Source organism: Lycorma delicatula, chromosome 3, assembly GCF_047948215.1.
Source record: "Lycorma delicatula isolate Av1 chromosome 3, ASM4794821v1, whole genome shotgun sequence".
Lineage (NCBI taxonomy): Eukaryota > Metazoa > Arthropoda > Insecta > Hemiptera > Fulgoridae > Lycorma > Lycorma delicatula.
This window is the reverse complement of record NC_134457.1, coordinates 21446552-21464151: the sequence shown is the minus strand read 5'-3', so window position 1 is coordinate 21464151 and position 17600 is coordinate 21446552. Positions and strand designations below refer to the sequence as shown.

Sequence of the window (17600 nt, the reverse complement as noted above, 5' to 3'; positions counted from 1 at the left end):
AGGTACGAAATTTCATCTTGTCATCTTTAATATTTAACTGCAAGGACTATCTGACGATTATTTTTAGCCGACGGCGGTTTATTAATCCGCAATTGTATAAATAGAAATTATGTGATCTAATACTACAAAGTTAGTTTGTTTTGTTTCGTCTTGCATGTCAGATTTCCCCTATCGGTTAAGAAAGGTTATGGTCACTTGAAGAGTAGGCCGATTTGACCTACACTTGAATTTTATATTTAATACGTAAATAAATAAGTGTAGCACGTAATGAGATGTCAATCAGTGTGTGTCTTATTTTGAATTATTGTTTAATTGTTTGTTAGGTCGCTTCAAATTTCATCACTAGATTTTATCCAACTAGGTCAGTAAACTGTCTTAACCTAGCATTATTTAAATGGTCAGTACTGTTTCTTGGTTTTAAGCCATTGTTACTAAATTAAATTAATATTCCTTCTATAACCCAATTTATAATTATTGTTAATTATATGATTTGCAATTACAATCTTTCATCCTTAAATCTTTGAAATATATTTGTATGCAGTAACAGAATATTTTATTTTACTGCGCGATTTTAAGCGAATTCAATCTTAAATTATCTTATATCTTACTTGTTATATGTTATGTGACATAATTTGTATTAATAGTTTTGGTCCAAATTTGTTTAATTTAGGTTAGGAATAAGATTACCACATTGTTAATCGTTGATGAAAATCTGTTCTTTGTTTTAGGGGAAAAATGTTTTTAAAAAAACATTTAATTAGATCCTTTATTTGTAATTAATTTCAACCAGAATCATACAATTTCTCATGTTTGTCATATGTTTTCACAATTCCTAAAGGACCAATAAAAATGTTTAAAAGAAAAATATTAAACATAATTTTGATTATTTATTGGTTAAACTGTTGTTTACATGTAAATTTTAAATTGAAGTTGTAATGCGTAAATTGTTTTTTTCATAAAAAAATAGTGAACAATTACGGATAGTAATTTAATTTAATACAGACAGGTCTCATTATAGAAAAATGTTTAGATTTGTTTTAATTAGTTAAAAAATGTTATAGAGAAATTAATAAGCAGTATAAAATATTTAAAAGTTAAGATTATATATAATTCTTGGTTGTAGACAACCTTCAGTGACTTGTAGGCTGCCTTGTATTACAACTAATTATGAGATTGGTTAAATACAATAGCGTTTCCTAATCCTACAAGAGAAAATGCTTTTCATGAAGCTAGGAAATATTCTCTTCAGTGGATGCAATTTACATGTGAACTGCATACTAATAAAAAACAACAAAATTGATTTGATAATACATAGAATAATCTCATGTTATTAATCTTGCTTCCAGATTGTCGATTATAAATATGACTGTTCTTATTACATTTTAATACTATACATAGCTTACATTATTATCTGATTTATTTTTTTAACATTTTTCTATTGAAAATCAAAGATAATAATCAAAAATTTTGTTTTCTAATCAAATATAATAAAGCTTAGCCATTTTGTGCATTTGTAGTACAATAAACTGACAACCTTTGTTCATTACAATAAACACTGTTTTTACCCAACCACTGTCATAATCAGCAGTTATAAAAGACCTACATTGTCTCTGAATAATTGCCTACGACAAAGAATTATACTTATAATTTATACAAGAATTATACAGTACTGATCAGTAATTTCTCCTAAATTTTTTATATTGTCAGTCAGTTTCTCTTCAAAAGAGAAACTGACAAATTTTTATCAGCCAGTTTTTTTAATTAAATTAGAACATTTCGACAGTTTTTTTTGTAATATATCTGTATTAAATTAAATTAGTAAACTAAAAATTGTTCATTATTTTTTTTAATGAAAACAATAAACAATTTACTAATTAAAATTTGAATTTAAAATGTAAACAGCAGTTTACATCTTTTGATGCCCTTGTGTTTGACTACACATTAAATGGATCTACACTAAGGCATAAATCAAAAATCAGTGACTTCGGGACCACTCTATAGTACAATCTCAACCCTGAGGATCTATTAATAACAGGACTGCTCAAGCTCTGGGTCTTCTTATTAGAATGTCCAGGAGAGATCTGAGTGTTGAAGCGATGAGAGTGGTTTATGTTGCTCATGTTAGACCAGTTCTGTTGTTTGGGAGTGATGTTTGGTCGTCTTGTCAGCTTGGACCCATCCGGCCTCTCCAGAGCATTCATGGCAGATTTTTGCGTGTTGTTGGGTTTGGCTTTGAATACTGGTCCATACCACTAGGTGCCATGGGGGAGATCCTGGGGTTGGAGCCATTGCTGATGAGGCAGTAGTTGCACGATATGATTCTCCGTAGAGCTTATCAGCAAGGTGGACTGTCCTAAACTGCTTAATATCAGAATTCCATGTCGGACTAGTTCATCACATCTGTTCAGCATTGTGTGTGTTCTAGTTATGAGCTGCAAACTACTATTCCACGACTTCACAGACTGTGTAACTCGGTCTGTCTGCTCCATGATTTCTTTTGTGGTAGTGGCTATCAGCTGAAAAGAACATTTAAATTTTTGCAGTGTATTACTATGCCCTGTTTTCTTTGTGGAATTGTTTATTTACAACTAATTTATTGTTACTGATTGCATCTTATGTATGTTTTGCTTTTGCTTATCTTATTATTTATTTTTGCATTCAAGTCAATCGATTATCATGTCTTTCTTTTTTTGTTTTGAATTGTTGAAATCTATTGCTAACTTCGTTAAGATTATATTGCTGTTATAAATAATATAAATAACCTTGTAGTCATTATATCTTGTTATAGCTTGTAGTTGTTGCTTATTGTTGGCTTTTATTATTGTTATTTTGTTACCGGTACTTTTTATATTGTTAGATTGAGCTGATTATCATCCTGTTGTTATTTATTGTATTTGGTCTTCAAAATAAGTAATTGTTACTGGTTTTTTTTTCTATTATTGTGAATTGGCATATGCCGTTGATAAATAAATAAACAGTTTAACTGTCAATAATGCTCAGAGGTAGGTATAAATAATATCCAATTTTTCTTTTAAACTGGTTTATTGGTGCTCGAGGTATTGTAGAAACATATGACAAAACTGCAAAATTATACAATGCTGTGTGAAATTAATTCAATTTTGTATTAATTAGAAATATAAAATGTAATTGTAGTATTTTTTAAAAGAACAGTTGGTACTTACATATTAATGCCACTGCAGCTGCAGCTTTATTTAAAAACAAAGTAGTCAATCGGATTTCGGTGGAAAATGAACAGTCTCTTTATTAATTTTAATAAATGGTTATTTATATTTTTTTATTTTATAAATATAATTTAACCAAACTTAACCTATGCTCGCTAACCTTGACTAATTAACACCGCAATTTTTTGAGTATTTATTTAATAAATTCAGTAATTATTGCAATTATTTGTTATTTAAATAATCAAAACACTCCTGTTAATTAGTCAAGGTTAGCGAGCGTAGGCTAAGTTTGGTTAAATTATATTTATAAAATAAATAAATATAAATAACCTTAACCATTTATTAAAATTAATAAAGAGATATTTTTAAAAAGAAAAAAAAAAGGAATGAAGTTTGATCAAACTTCTTCTTCTTTTTAATTTAATATATTGATTTATTAATCTACGATAAATAATAATAACAATAAAAAAAATTATGATAAAATATCAGAAGTTGTTAATGAAATAAAATTTTTTATACTTTTCATTTTAAAAAGATGTGTATATCTAATTTAATATTTGTATAAGGAAGTCATGTGGTGTCCACATCAGTTTTTTACATTTTTGTTTATTTTTACTTTGTTTAGAACAGAATACAACCAGTGTTATTTGTGGAATATGTTTAAAATGAGGATAAAATGCATGTCTGCCTTATTCTGAATAATGATTTTACTTGTCATATAAATTGGATCGATTAAATTGCACGTTTGAAAAAATTTTCATTGTGTATGTTAGTATTTGTATCGTGAATTTAATTAATTGTTATCAAAGGAAGAAATTTTAAATATTAATTACTTTAAATTATTGAAGGTTAGGTACTGCAAAAGCTTAACTAAATTTTTTATCTGTGTATTTAAAATAAATGAGGTGTAGCTTAATTTAATTAATTAACTTCACTAAAATTATAAAATTTATGTGGTTTTACTTAGCTACACTGTCGATAAAACGTAAAATTTAATTTTTTTTTGTAAGTAGGTTATCTGTTTTATAAAGTTTGCAATCACAGATTTTTTTTTTTAGTATAAAAAGTGCAAACTTTTCTGTAAAAATTGAATTTTCAAAATTATTTATACTGCACATGTGTCGACCTGTATTACAAATCAGTATAAAACGATGATAAAAAATTCAAAACATTGGTGTTTAGATCTCGCTTAATTAGGTAGAAAAAATCCAAAAATGTCTCAAAGTTTGGTATTCGCTGTGTAGACGGGTGAAGCAACCCATTGGGTTGGTCTAGTGGTTAACGCGTCTTTCCAAATCAGCCGATTTGGAAAGTCGAGAGTTACAGCGTTCAAGTCCTAGTAAAGCCAGTTATTTTTACACGGATTTGAATAATAGATCGTGGATACCGGTGTTCTTTGGTGGTTTTAATTAACCACACATCTAAGGAACGGTCGAACTGAGAATGTACAAGACTACACTTCATTTACACTCGTACATATCATCCTCATTCATCCTCTGAAGAATTATCTAAACGGTAGTTACCGGAGGCTAAACAGGAAAAAAAAAGAAAACGAGAGACAGGTGAAGCAGCTTATAATTAAGACTTTGCCATTATAAAAAAAAACCTTTACATCGTCATATCAGGCAATTTTTTTATCTGCGAGATATTATCATTTTCATCACATAAAGCTGTCTGAGCTGAGCTAAGTTCTCTTCTACCATGTCAGCGTTCTCATTCCATCTATTTTCAGCTAAAACTTTTGATTTTTTGGTAGCTACCATTTCTTTATAGATCATCTATAATTTTTTACTCCTTCAGTTGTACTCCTCTGTTTTTTGCACTTTCTATAGATTGTTTTATGTATCCCTCTTCTCATGTTGAGCACCCTATCCGTACTCTAGATTTAATATTCTGAAAATATTAAACTTTTGCTTTCATTCAATTTCCCCATTACTTTTTCATTTTTAATCTGGTTGTCTATTAAATTATCTCTGACCTTCTTCATGTCTACATGTAAAACATTTTTTCTAGCTTTTTTTTTGTTCTCTTTTGTTTAACACCCATGTCTCATAATCTTTGTTTCATTCCGTCAACCTCCATGGCAGAGCGGTAGTGTTTCTGCCTGTAATCTGGAAGGTTTTGGGTTTGGATTCCAAAACCTTGGAGTTTATTTTTACAATATAAAATTCATCTAACATCAAGAAACTGTAATTGGGTATCATTCTGTTATTTCTGAAATAGATAAAATAAAAGAGTAAAATACATGGCAGATATAACGTTTATTTAAGTCTCACTCACCTTTTATTTACAATAAACCAGTGACGCCTTACTGTTCTCCAGTATTATTTTTATAAAGTTATATATTTTTAAAAATCAGCTAAAAATCTAATGGACCCGTGCTACTCCACAGCATTGCTATTAAAAAATAATGTTATATATTTATAAAACTCTGTGTAAAACCAATTCTGTTTATAACACTTCTCACCGCCAACCCATTTGATCTTTGAGTCATTCTGAGCAGAATAAAAAAAAATAAACTCTATCTGTTCAGTAGAACGCTCACATGGATTGGAAATATTTTTTCAGCACAATTTTTTTAATATGCAAGATATTTATTTTTTATCCTTCAATCTTTTACATAATTTTTTTTTTGAAAAGACATTTGTTTGCCTACTGTCATTTATTTTCATTACATTTGTTTCTTTGACATTTATTTTCATACCATGATATTAATTTAATTTTTTTTTTGTTATTAAAAAAAGAATGTCAGAATTTTTCAGCTGTCACTTTTTATTCTTGAACATTTTCTAAATTTTTGTTATTAAACTTATATATATTTATTATTATCTTTTAAACTACATAGGATCACTTTAGTCGGTCCATTATCCAAGTCTCTACGATAGGAGTGTTTGGGCCTTGCAGTCCTCCCAGTACTTTTTCATACATTCTGATCTTTGTGCCCTTTCTAGTTTAGAAAATGTTCGTATTGTGTTTTTTTGTGAGTGTGAAGCGAGTGTTTTTATATTGATTTTCTTGTTTAATTTTGTCATCTGTGGTGTATTCTGATAAAGGCAAATTTCCTTCAGATCCTCTCTTATTTCTCTGAAACCTGTGCATCTTGTCTTGATGTTTTTCAAGTCAAGATTCTACTGTACTAGCCGTTTCAGAAGGTTGAATCTTGCATCGTCATGACATGTGCAAAAAATCTTAGTTCTCCTCCGATGCGTGATATCAGTGACGGGTTCTAACTCTTTGTAAATGAATTTGTTGGGCACAATCCACCACTGCCTGTCTTTCTGGTACTTTTTATCGATGCAGGTCCTTCCAGTTCTTCTTTTGATTTTCTGAAGTCTGTGTTTGATTGTTTGTTCAGGTGGTAGAGTGTTTCTGCTGCATAAGTGGCTTCTGGTTTTATAACTGTGTTGTAGTGTCTTATTTTTGTGTTTATTAATGGACATTTTTTTATTGCAAGCGTACCAGGTTAATTTTTCAGCTTTAGTTAGTTTTTCATTTAGGTTGTTTGTTATTATTTGTTCGAGGTATTTAAATGGGTTACTATTTTGAATTTATTACCATTTATGTTTACTTTTTTTAATCGTGTTGGTTTTGTGGGCTTAATTTCTGTCTTTTCAAGTGATATTTTTAGGACAATTTTAATTGCATGTTATTAACTTCGAACTTCGTTGATGTCGTTTGTTTTTTTTTGTCTTCAGTCATTTGACTGGTTTGATGCAGCTCTCCAAGATTCCCTATCTAGTGCTAGTCGTTTCATTTCGGTATACCCCCTACATCCTACATCCCTAACAATTTGTTTTACATATTCCAAACGTGGCCTGCCTACACAATTTTTCCCTTCTACCTGTCCTTCCGATATTAAGGCGACTATTCCAGGATGCCTTAGTATGTGGTCTATAAGTCTGTCTCTTCTTTTAACTGTATTTTTCCAAATGCTTCTTTCTTCTTCTATTTGCTGCAATACCTCTTCATTTGTCACTTTATCCACCCGTATGATTTTTAACGTTCTCCTATAGCACCGCATTTCAAAAGCTTCTAATCTTTTCTTCTCAGATACTCCGATCGTCCAAGTTTCACTTCCATATAAAGCGACACTCCAAACATACACTTTCAAAAATCTTTTCCTGATGTTTAAATTAATTTTTGATGCAAACAAATTATATTTCTTACTGAAGGCTCGTTTAGCTTGTGCTATTCGACATTTTATATCGCTCCTGCTTCGTCCATCTTTAGTAATTCTACTTCCCAAATAACAAAATTCTTCTACCTCCATAATCTTTTCTCCTCCTATTTTCACATTCAGCGGTCCATCTTTGTTATTTCTACTACATTTCATTACTTTTGTTTTGTTCTTGTTTATTTTCATGCGATAGTTCTTGCGTAGGACTTCATCTATGCCGTTCATTGTTTCTTCTAAATCCTTTTTACTCTCTGCTAGAATTACTATATCATCAGCAAATCGTAGCGTCTTTATCTTTTCACCTTGTACTGTTACTCCGAATCTAAATTGTTCTTTAACATCATTAACTGCTAGTTCCATATAAAGATTAAAAAGTAACGGAGATAGGGAACATCCTTGTCGGACTCCCTTTCTTATTACGACTTCTTTCTTATGTTCTTCAATTGTTACTGTTGCTGTTTGGTTCCTGTACATGTTAGCAATTGTTCTTCTATCTCTGTATTTGAACCCTAATTTTTTTTAAATGCTGAACATTTTATTCCAGTCTACGTTATCGAAAGCCTTTTCTAGGTCTATAAATGCCAAGTATGTTTGTTTGTTTTTCTTTAATCTTCCTTCTACTATTAATCTGAGGCCTAAAATTGCTTCCCTTGTCCCTATACTTTTCCTGAAACCAAATTGGTCTTCTCCTAACACTTCTTCCACTCTCCTCTCAATTCTTCTGTATAAAATTCTAGTTAAGATTTTTGATGCATGACTAGTTAAACTAATTGTTCTGTATTCTTTACATTTATCTGCCCCTGCTTTCTTTGGTATCATAACTATAACACTTTTTTTGAAGTCTGATGGAAATTCCCCATTTTCATAAATATTACACACCAGTTTGTATAATCTATCAATCGCTTCCTCACCTGCACTGCGCAGTAATTCTACAGGTATTCCGTCTATTCCAGGAGCCTTTCTGCCATTTAAATCTTTTAATGCTCTCTTAAATTCAGATCTCAGTATTGTTTCTCCCATTTCATCCTCCTAAACTTCCTCTTCTTCCTCTATAATACCATTTTCTAATTCATTTCCTCCGTATAACTCTTCAATATATTCCACCCATCTATCGACTTTACCTTTCGTATTATATATTGGTGTACCATCTTTGTTTAACACATTATTAGATTTTAATTTATGTACCCCAAAATTTTCCTTAACTTTCCTGTATGCTCCGTCTATTTTACCAATGTTCATTTCTCTTTCCACTTCTGAATACTTTTCTTTAATCCACTCTTCTTTCGCTAGTTTGCACTTCCTATTTATTTTCTTAATTGCCGATAGTTCCTTTTACTTTCTTCATCACTAGCATTCTTATATTTTCTACGTTCATCCATCAGCTGCAATATATCATCTGAAACCCAAGGTTTTCTACCAGTTCTCTTTATTCCGCCTAAGTTTGCTTCTGCTGATTTAAGAATTTCCTTTTTAACATTTTCTCATTCTTCTTCTACATTTTCTACCTTATCTTTTTTACTCAGACCTCTTGCGATGTCCTCCTCAAAAATCTTCTTTACCTCCTCTTCTTCAAGCTTCTCTAAATTCCACCGATTCATCTGACACCTTTTCTTCAGGTTTTTAAACCCCAATCTACATTTCATTATCACCGAATTATGGTCGCTATCAATGTCTGCTCCAGGGTAAGTTTTGCAGTCAACGAGTTGATTTCTAAATTCGTTTGTTAGCAGTGCCAAATTGTTGGCAAAACCAACACGGTTTGTTTTGATTTTTCAGCCTATTTTTACTTTTGGGGGCATTTTTAAGCCATTCCCTCATTACCATTTCTAGTAGTTGTGTGACCTCATCCGCCTTGGTGCATGTATACATGTCTATAATTTATTTTTTTTAATTATCTATGTCTTAATTTTTCATTACTCTATTGACACTGGTAAAATAATAGTGCAAGACAAAAATACTTTATATAGATTTGAATACTAGATCGTGGATACCGGTGTTCTTTGGCGGTTGGGTTTCAATTAACCACACATCTCAGTAACGGTCGACCTGAGACTGTGCAAGACCGCACTTCATTTACATTCATACATATCAACCTCATTCATCCTCTGAAGTAATACCTTATGGTGGTTTCAGAGGCTAAACAAAAAAAGAAGACAAAATACAAAACTTGACAACATATTTTTTCATATGTTTTGTAAATGAACAGATTTCATCGTGTTTTTATAAATCAAGACATGAATGAAGTTTTATTAGTAACAACTTTAATTTTGTGATTTATTTATTAAATGTATGTAAGGAAATGAAAGATTTCCTTTCGTAAGAGATCTTGTAAAACCTGAGGTATTAATAGTATGAACAGTTTTTACCAAAATAAGTGATCAGATTCTCTTATGAAGTAATTATGAAGGATACTTAAAAAAGTATGGGTAAAGGCATATAAGAGGATTTTGCTGTTTCTTGCCTCCTACTAAATAAAGCAGAGTTTAAAGATGTTAAAGGATGCCTCCTATGATGCATATGTAATAAAGAAAAAAGTCTTCCAGTAACATTTAAATACAGATCAAATTTTATTATATAAGGAAGATTAAACAAATTTTCTGTTTTAGACAATAAATCAAATTTAAATTTAAATCTCAACTTTGGAAAAATATACATTATCAGTAATTCCAATTGAAAATTCAAATCCATCGATTGATTTTTACATTTAATTTAAATCTTTCAAAAAATTGTAATTTACAATTAAAAATTACCGTAAATTTTATTTGGTGGCAAAATATTGGTTTCATTATTTATCAACTGTTTGAAGTAGCAGCAGTTGTAATTCTTATTTTTATTATTAATGACTCGAGTAATTAACATTTACGTCATAGATTTTAATGTTTTATTATTACTTTATTTTTTTATTAAGAAGTCATATTCGGATTCTCTGAAAAAGCAGATATCTTAACGAAACTGTGTTAAATTTTTATAAAAAAAAAAGGAAGCGGTAAGCACTGAATAATAAAATTTAGTGAAATGATCATATTCTGTTACTAGCATGCGATATGCTAAACTATGTGATCGTGCAGCTGTTTGCTGTTTTATGGTCAGAAAAAACATTCAAACCACACTCTCAACATGATTTTGATGTATTATTGAAAGTAATAAATAATCTTGTAATAAGATTTTGTAAAAATATTTTTGTTATGCATCTGTAATTTATTTAAATTAAATTTGTAAACTACATTAGTCACAAATATAATATTTGCCTAACATAATGCTTTCATTATTCCTTATAACATGTTTATTCTATTTTTAAAACACAACACACACACACACACACACACACATATACACACACACATATATATATATAGACACGAGGTGCTACCCAAAAGTTCGGGGAATTTTACCATAAAAATGAAATAGCTTACCATAACTTCCACTATCTCCTTCAAAGTAATCCCCTTGGGCATTGATACAGTGATCCCAGCGTTTTCCCCATGATTCCATGCATCTCCGGAAGTCTGCAGCTGTTACTGTTCGAAGCACGTTCTGCGTTTCTTCCTGAATCTCCTCAATTGTGTTAAAACGACGGCCTTTCGATTGAAATTTTATTTTCGGAAAGAGAAAAAAGTCACACGGGGCAACATCAGGCGAATAGAGTGGGTGGGGAATCACTACCGTCTTTTTGGAAGCCAAGAAATTCCAAACGGCTAGCGATGGTGCATAACCCAGCAGTTGTTACCCCACAGATCTGAACGTTTGCGCCTAATGCTTTCACGTAACCGCTTTAAAACTTCACAATAGAACATCCCATTGACAGTTTGACCAAGAGGAACAAATTTCTTATGGATAGTGCCTTTGATGTCGAAAAAAACAATCATCGTGGACTTCACGTTGCTGTGAACTTGGCGTACTTTTTTTAGCCGCGGTGAACTTGGCGACTTCCACTGCGACGACGGCTCCTTAGTTTCAGGATCATACCCGTACACCCATGTCTCATCACCGGTTATGATGTTCGAGATGAAGTTAGCGTCATCTCTTGCTGAATTTTTCAATTCGCTACAGACAGTTACGCGATTTTGTTTCTGGTCGCTGTTCGACAGTCTCTGTACTAATTTTGCAGCGATGCGTCTCATGTTCAAATTGTCCGACAAGATGCGTTGCACGGACCCGTATGACGTTTGTAAGATTGCACAAACATCATGGATTGTTTTTCTATGATCTGCAACAATAGCCTCTCGCACTTTCGGATGTTTTCCGGTGTTGCGCTTGTTGATGGTCTTCCTGAATGATCATCGTCATCGACTGTCGTTCGCCATCTTTGAATTGTTTGTACTGTAAAAGAGTTTTAATTTTATTCATCGCATTATTACCAAATGCTTCCACAAGCATGCGATGGGTTTCTGCACCGGTTTTTTTATGCATGAAGCAAAATTTGATGCGGGTTCATTGCCGTTTAAAATCTGCCATTTAGAACTTCGCCGAAGCAGTAAAACCCAATGTTATTTTACCGCACGAAAGTTAACAATGCAGCCTCTCACCATCGCAGCTGTTGGTTACTGATTCACAAAGAGAGCCACTCTAGGTGGCAGCAGGTCGGACCAGTAATGGTTCGTGCGCGAAACTCAAATTGCCCGAACTTTTGGGTAACATATATATATATATATATTACAATATAAAACATAGTTACAGCCTGAAACAGTTAGAAATTTTAATTAAAGAGGCCTATCTATGTATTTCTTGGTAGTGTGTTGTGTGTGTGTGTAGGTCAAAGTAAATTGATTTTTTTTTCAGTGGTGTATTGAATTACATATTGAAATTTGTATTTGAAATATTTTTTTACTATCAATTTGTTTATTTCTATGATTAAAAAGTTATTTATTTTTTAACTTGATTGTTTTGTGTAGTTTACTAAGATCATTTTGGAAATGTGTTTGTTTTTGTAATATTTTGAATTTTTTTTTATTATTAATGAAGTGTTTTCTTTGTGTATGTATATATATATTTATTTATATATACCTTTTCAGTATTTGTCTATCTTTTTCTTTTCTTTGCGGTATTTTTAATTATTTTTAGTTCTAAAAGCATAAATACTGTATTCACTTTATCATAAATTTTATTTTCGCTTAAATAATAAAGCAATTGTATGTATTTCCTTTTTTTTTGTAATTGTGATATAACAATCTTACTCTTATCTTAGTGGTTTAAATAATTAGTTTTAATGAATTATACAGAAACGTTCCCTAAGCAGTGGAAAAAATTTCAGGACATTTTTCTACCGGTAAAAAATAAAAAAAGGATTGTATAAATGTGGATTCAGAAACTCTTCATTTTCATATTATAGCTTGTGAACATTTCTGTCCTGATTTTGCTTAAAGAGTAAACTGAAACCTTATTGAAGTTCTGAGAACTTAAATTAAGGATAAATTTCACGGTTTCAAACAGTACCCGCAACTTTGTTTCTAGTAAATTTTATAAAAGCTCTTGTAAAACACAGTTTTTTAGTTTTAATATTTAATTACCATTAACCTAAAATTTTGTTAAAATAATTTAAGAGAGTTTTAATTCTGAGAAAATCAGTTAATGTTAAATTAACGTGAAGAGTTTAAGAAGTTTGACTTTTATTAAAAAAACAAGACAGATTGTAATGTAATAGAAAATTACTGTACTATTACAAGACTCATTTCAATAATTGAAAATATGTTGAAACAAAAAATAATTATTAAAAATATATAAATAAATAAAATGTTTTGTAACTTACTATTACAATAATCGTTCAAAATATTCTCTTTCACTATTTACACAATATTCTACTCTGTTTAAAATTCCTGTGTGGATCTTCTTAATATATCAGGATTGCTTTTTATAATTTGAACTGTGTTGAAAATTATTCTTTTATGATTAAATTTTGTTATACATACTAATGATTTCATACGACCCCCGCAAATAAGTAATCTATTAATGTTAGGACAGTGACTTAGGAGACCGATTAATTGGTTCACCTTGCCCGATCGGTTGTTGGTAAATCTTATATTCAAATAACTCCCAACTTCTTGACAAAAATGATGGGAAGCCTTTTCATGTTGATCATTTTATGTTAAGACGCTTTTGAGTTATCATTGCTCGGAATAAACTTATAACAAAAGAAAAAACTAAGTACTAAATTAAAACTAAGTATTAAAAATTTAAACTTACTATAAATAACACAGATAGAATATCGCAAAAAAAACTTACGATTAATATTTCAGTTTGAATTTAACAATAAGCTAAATTTATTTAAAAAGAAACACAAAAATAAAAATATAAAATTTAACAAAGTCCAAGCGGGTTGTAAGGGCCCCTTCTCGCATAACAGAATGAAAAACTAATGTAAAAATTATAACAATTGAAAGAAAAAACAGCTGCATTAAAAAAACTATTCCCGGTACAAAATATAAATGATTTTACAAAAATATTAAATTTTACGTGTAATACTAAGATGTTGTAAAAATAGAAACATCCAGTCTAAAACCTCCTTATCTTTGCCCAAAATTTGACAAATGTTTCTGGGTAATTTAAATTTACGATGCAAGGCCACATAACGTACAATCCATAAAGATGTGTCACACAGTTAAGCGGCGACTGCATCGTACACATAACGGTGCATTTTCTGCTGACATGAGATACCTGTGAGTGATTTTATGTCCTAACCGTTTGTCTCGGTAATGGAACGTCTTCTAAAAGAGTAATGGAAAATTATATTGTAAGAAACTGAAGTACATATTCCTCTGAAGCGATCATAAAAAAAATAAATAAATGGTCCATTAATCAGCTCATCAATAATACTATACCACACATTATTATAAAACTTCTGTTGGTAATTACTTTTTACAGTAAAAAGTAATATGGTTATTGAAACTCCAGTGATTATTTCATAGATAATTAAGCATATTATTATTATTATTTTTTTTGTAAAAATTGGTTTTAGTAAATGAGATAGAAATTACTTTATAATGGCTGTCTTGAAGTTAGTGAGGAAATTTAGATGCAAAAACTCCTGACTAAAAGTCTAATTCATTTTCAGTTGATGTTACAGAGATTTTCTCAGAATTAAATTCTCTATAAATTTTGGTGCAAAATTTTACTTGTTTACCAGTAATTTAATAATGTTATTGTACTTTAAAATAACAAAGTTGTGCTTTGTGACAGCAGTTTTTCGTTTTAAAATGATTTTCAAAAAAATTATAGTTGGAACTTGTTTTATTTAATTTTTCAGTTCAATACCATATAAAACTATCTAATTTAACTCTTGATTCAAGTTTTAAGAATTTTAGCAAGGCTTTATTTTATCCTTAGAGCAGAAATCTGAATGAAATCTTTTGTTAGCTTTAACCCAAAAAGTTTCCAGACCTATTTTTATATGATCCTTTTTTTCTACTCTTTTTGTAGAAGGTGTCATGAATTCTTTGCATTTTACTTGTGAGAAACTGCTACATATATATATCTGCTATCTCTCCCTCACTCTCATCTCTAGGGCTCCTCTGTCTCTTCCCCTCTCTTCACTCTCCCACTCAACACTCCCCTACCCCTCTCTCATATATATATATATATATATATATATATATATATATAAGAGAGAGAGATAAATAATCTGTATATTGGACGTAGATGATATTTATGAAATTAAGTTTAATATTATAGTATCTAAATTTATAAAAGTCGAAGTACAGTGTAGATTATGAAAGACAAATTTTATTTTCCGATTGAGTCAAACATAAATGTGTTGAACTGAAGTGTAATAGAATTAGATAGAAAGAGTAAGAGAAAATCATAATGTAAGTCAGCAACGTCATGTGAAATAACTTAAGTGCTCTAATGGAATATGATGATTGAGCTTTGAGAAGGTACAGATGAATCTTAACATGAATAAGACAGGCCCTTAAATATTTATAATGAAAATTTCCGTTTGCAGAAATACATTCGGATCAAATGATAATTATTGAGGAGAGTGAGAGGCTCGAGTTTAGCTAAGTCTTAAATCTTAAATCTTGGGGCTTATTATATAGCCACTGTACAGAAATTGAACTCGACCAATCACCTCAAAAGCAGTATCCTTACCAGATACAAAGATACATCACTCTTTAGATTCTGGTATCTTCAGCATGGAAAACCTGGTAGAGTTAGACCTGCACCCCCTTAATTGATATTGGAGAAGAAGGAATCTATTGGTATAGACAATCTTGCCCGGCACCAAAAAATAAACCAAAAAAATAAAAACTAATTATACAAGGAAATTTTACAATATACTAGATATGTTCATTAATTTTTTCTAATTTATTTATTAAAACAAACTAGAAGTTTGAAATTAAATTGTTAAAGAAAGCAATTTCTTCTGCTAATGTGTGCAGTCGCAGAATCTAACTTCTAAAAATTTGTTTCCATTGTAAACAGTGAATAAACTTCTTTGGGTTTTAGGTTCATATTATTATATGAAATCAATAAATTTAATGGATTAGCACATTTAATTTAATTAAAGATTTTCACAATTGTTAAAGTGATTAAAAGCACAAGAAACTTTGTGAAAACATGCTTATGCTCCTATTTATTATAATTGTAATTTTATTTTCAGCAATTGTCTAAATTTTTATATTGCAAACTATTTTAAATTGCAGTGTTTCTTTTTTCATCAGGAGCTTTCTTATGTTTTATTAATTTGAGAAAAACTGTATGTATTTTCAACATCCAGCTTTCTGCTAGTTTTGTATCGTGTTCATACTGTTAAAGCTTCCGGTGTATCTAGGACAGTTCTGTGTTATAAGAGCAAATTGTGTTGTTACATCTTGTTTTGAAATATTTTTATTAATAAATAACCATTTTATGTTATTTTAATTCACAAACAAAATCTGTTATACTTTACTTGACATGATAAGATTTTATAAAAATACAGAAATTGATTTTTAATATATGTGCAGGTTAAGTAAAACGCATAACATTTTAAATACTGTTAAAATGAACAAACATAACTACTTAATGAAACATTCTAATTAGTTTAAAGAAAATCTTTTATCGTCTAAAGATTTTTAAACAAAATTATTTTTTTGTTATAAAATTTTAATTACAAAACGTTATATAAGTTTGAAATGATAATTTTTTTACATGTCCTTTAAATAGTGTGATGTGTATACCGTTTTAGAAGTTAGTTTGTTGTTTCACTCACAGGTAGTGACACTGTAACTGTTTTTGTAAGTTATATCTACTAATTGTTTATCCGGTATATTTGTGGTATACGCTATTCTGTTTTATTATTCATCTTTCTCTTTCTGTTTATCAGTGTCTTTTTCCTGCCCTCTCTTCCCCCTGACCAATAAAATATAAATATTTTATTTTTTATTCTTTTGTGTCTAATCACATTGAAGTGTATACTTGTTTTTTTTTTTTTTTTATTTGTAATATGTTTTTGATGCTGTGATTTTTTTAAATTAAGTTTACTTACTTTGCAGTCACATTAGTCTTACAAGTGGGTATTAATTAAATTAATTTCTTGTGTTATAATTATGCCTGTGAAGAATCTTCAGGTTAAAATAAGGTTTATTGTTTACTAGTTTTTTAATACTTAATTTAATCTCGGAAAAAAATTGTTACTAGTTTGTAAATTAAAATTTTCATCATTAAATTACTTACAAAACTGTATTTTACATTACTTAAAATTAAAAATGTAAATGATGTGCAAAAGATTTATCTTATTGAAACTTAAGTAAAAACTAATTTTTTGTGATTTTCTAAAACAAATGTTGTATGTCTACCTGTTGAAAGTTTTTTATAGCTTAATTAAAAAGAAAATAATAGTAATGATTATAAATGAATAAGGAAATTATGTAAAAAGTATCTACAAGAGAGATGTGTGTATATAAACTTTAAAAATTTCTATCGGTAAAATGTGTTAACTTAAATTAAAAATGATTTATATAGGTTGGTAATATAATTTTTCATAAAAAAAATTTATTTAAGGTATCTAGAAAAAACTTACTGTAGAACAACCAGAAGAATTTGTTTCCCCTACAAAATACTAAAGACCTGTTAATTTGGTGAAGAGTAATGCTTGAACATGCATTAAAAAAAAAAAAAATGTACTTATGCTGGGTTTTGTATTGTGAAATAAATAAATAAATTTTGTATTGTGAAATAAAACTCAGTCTTTTTTTATACTTATTATGAACTTTAATCAATTATATATTTTCCATTTTGCCATCTTTCTAGTAACTTCATGATTCCACACT

At 29.7% G+C, this 17600-nt stretch overlaps 1 pseudogene; it reads left to right on the top strand.

Annotated features, from left to right (window-relative positions):
• The first annotated feature begins 221 nt into the window (after positions 1 to 221).
• Positions 222 to 17600, top strand: part of LOC142321435 (dynein axonemal heavy chain 1-like) — a 101803-nt pseudogene continuing 84424 nt past the window's right edge.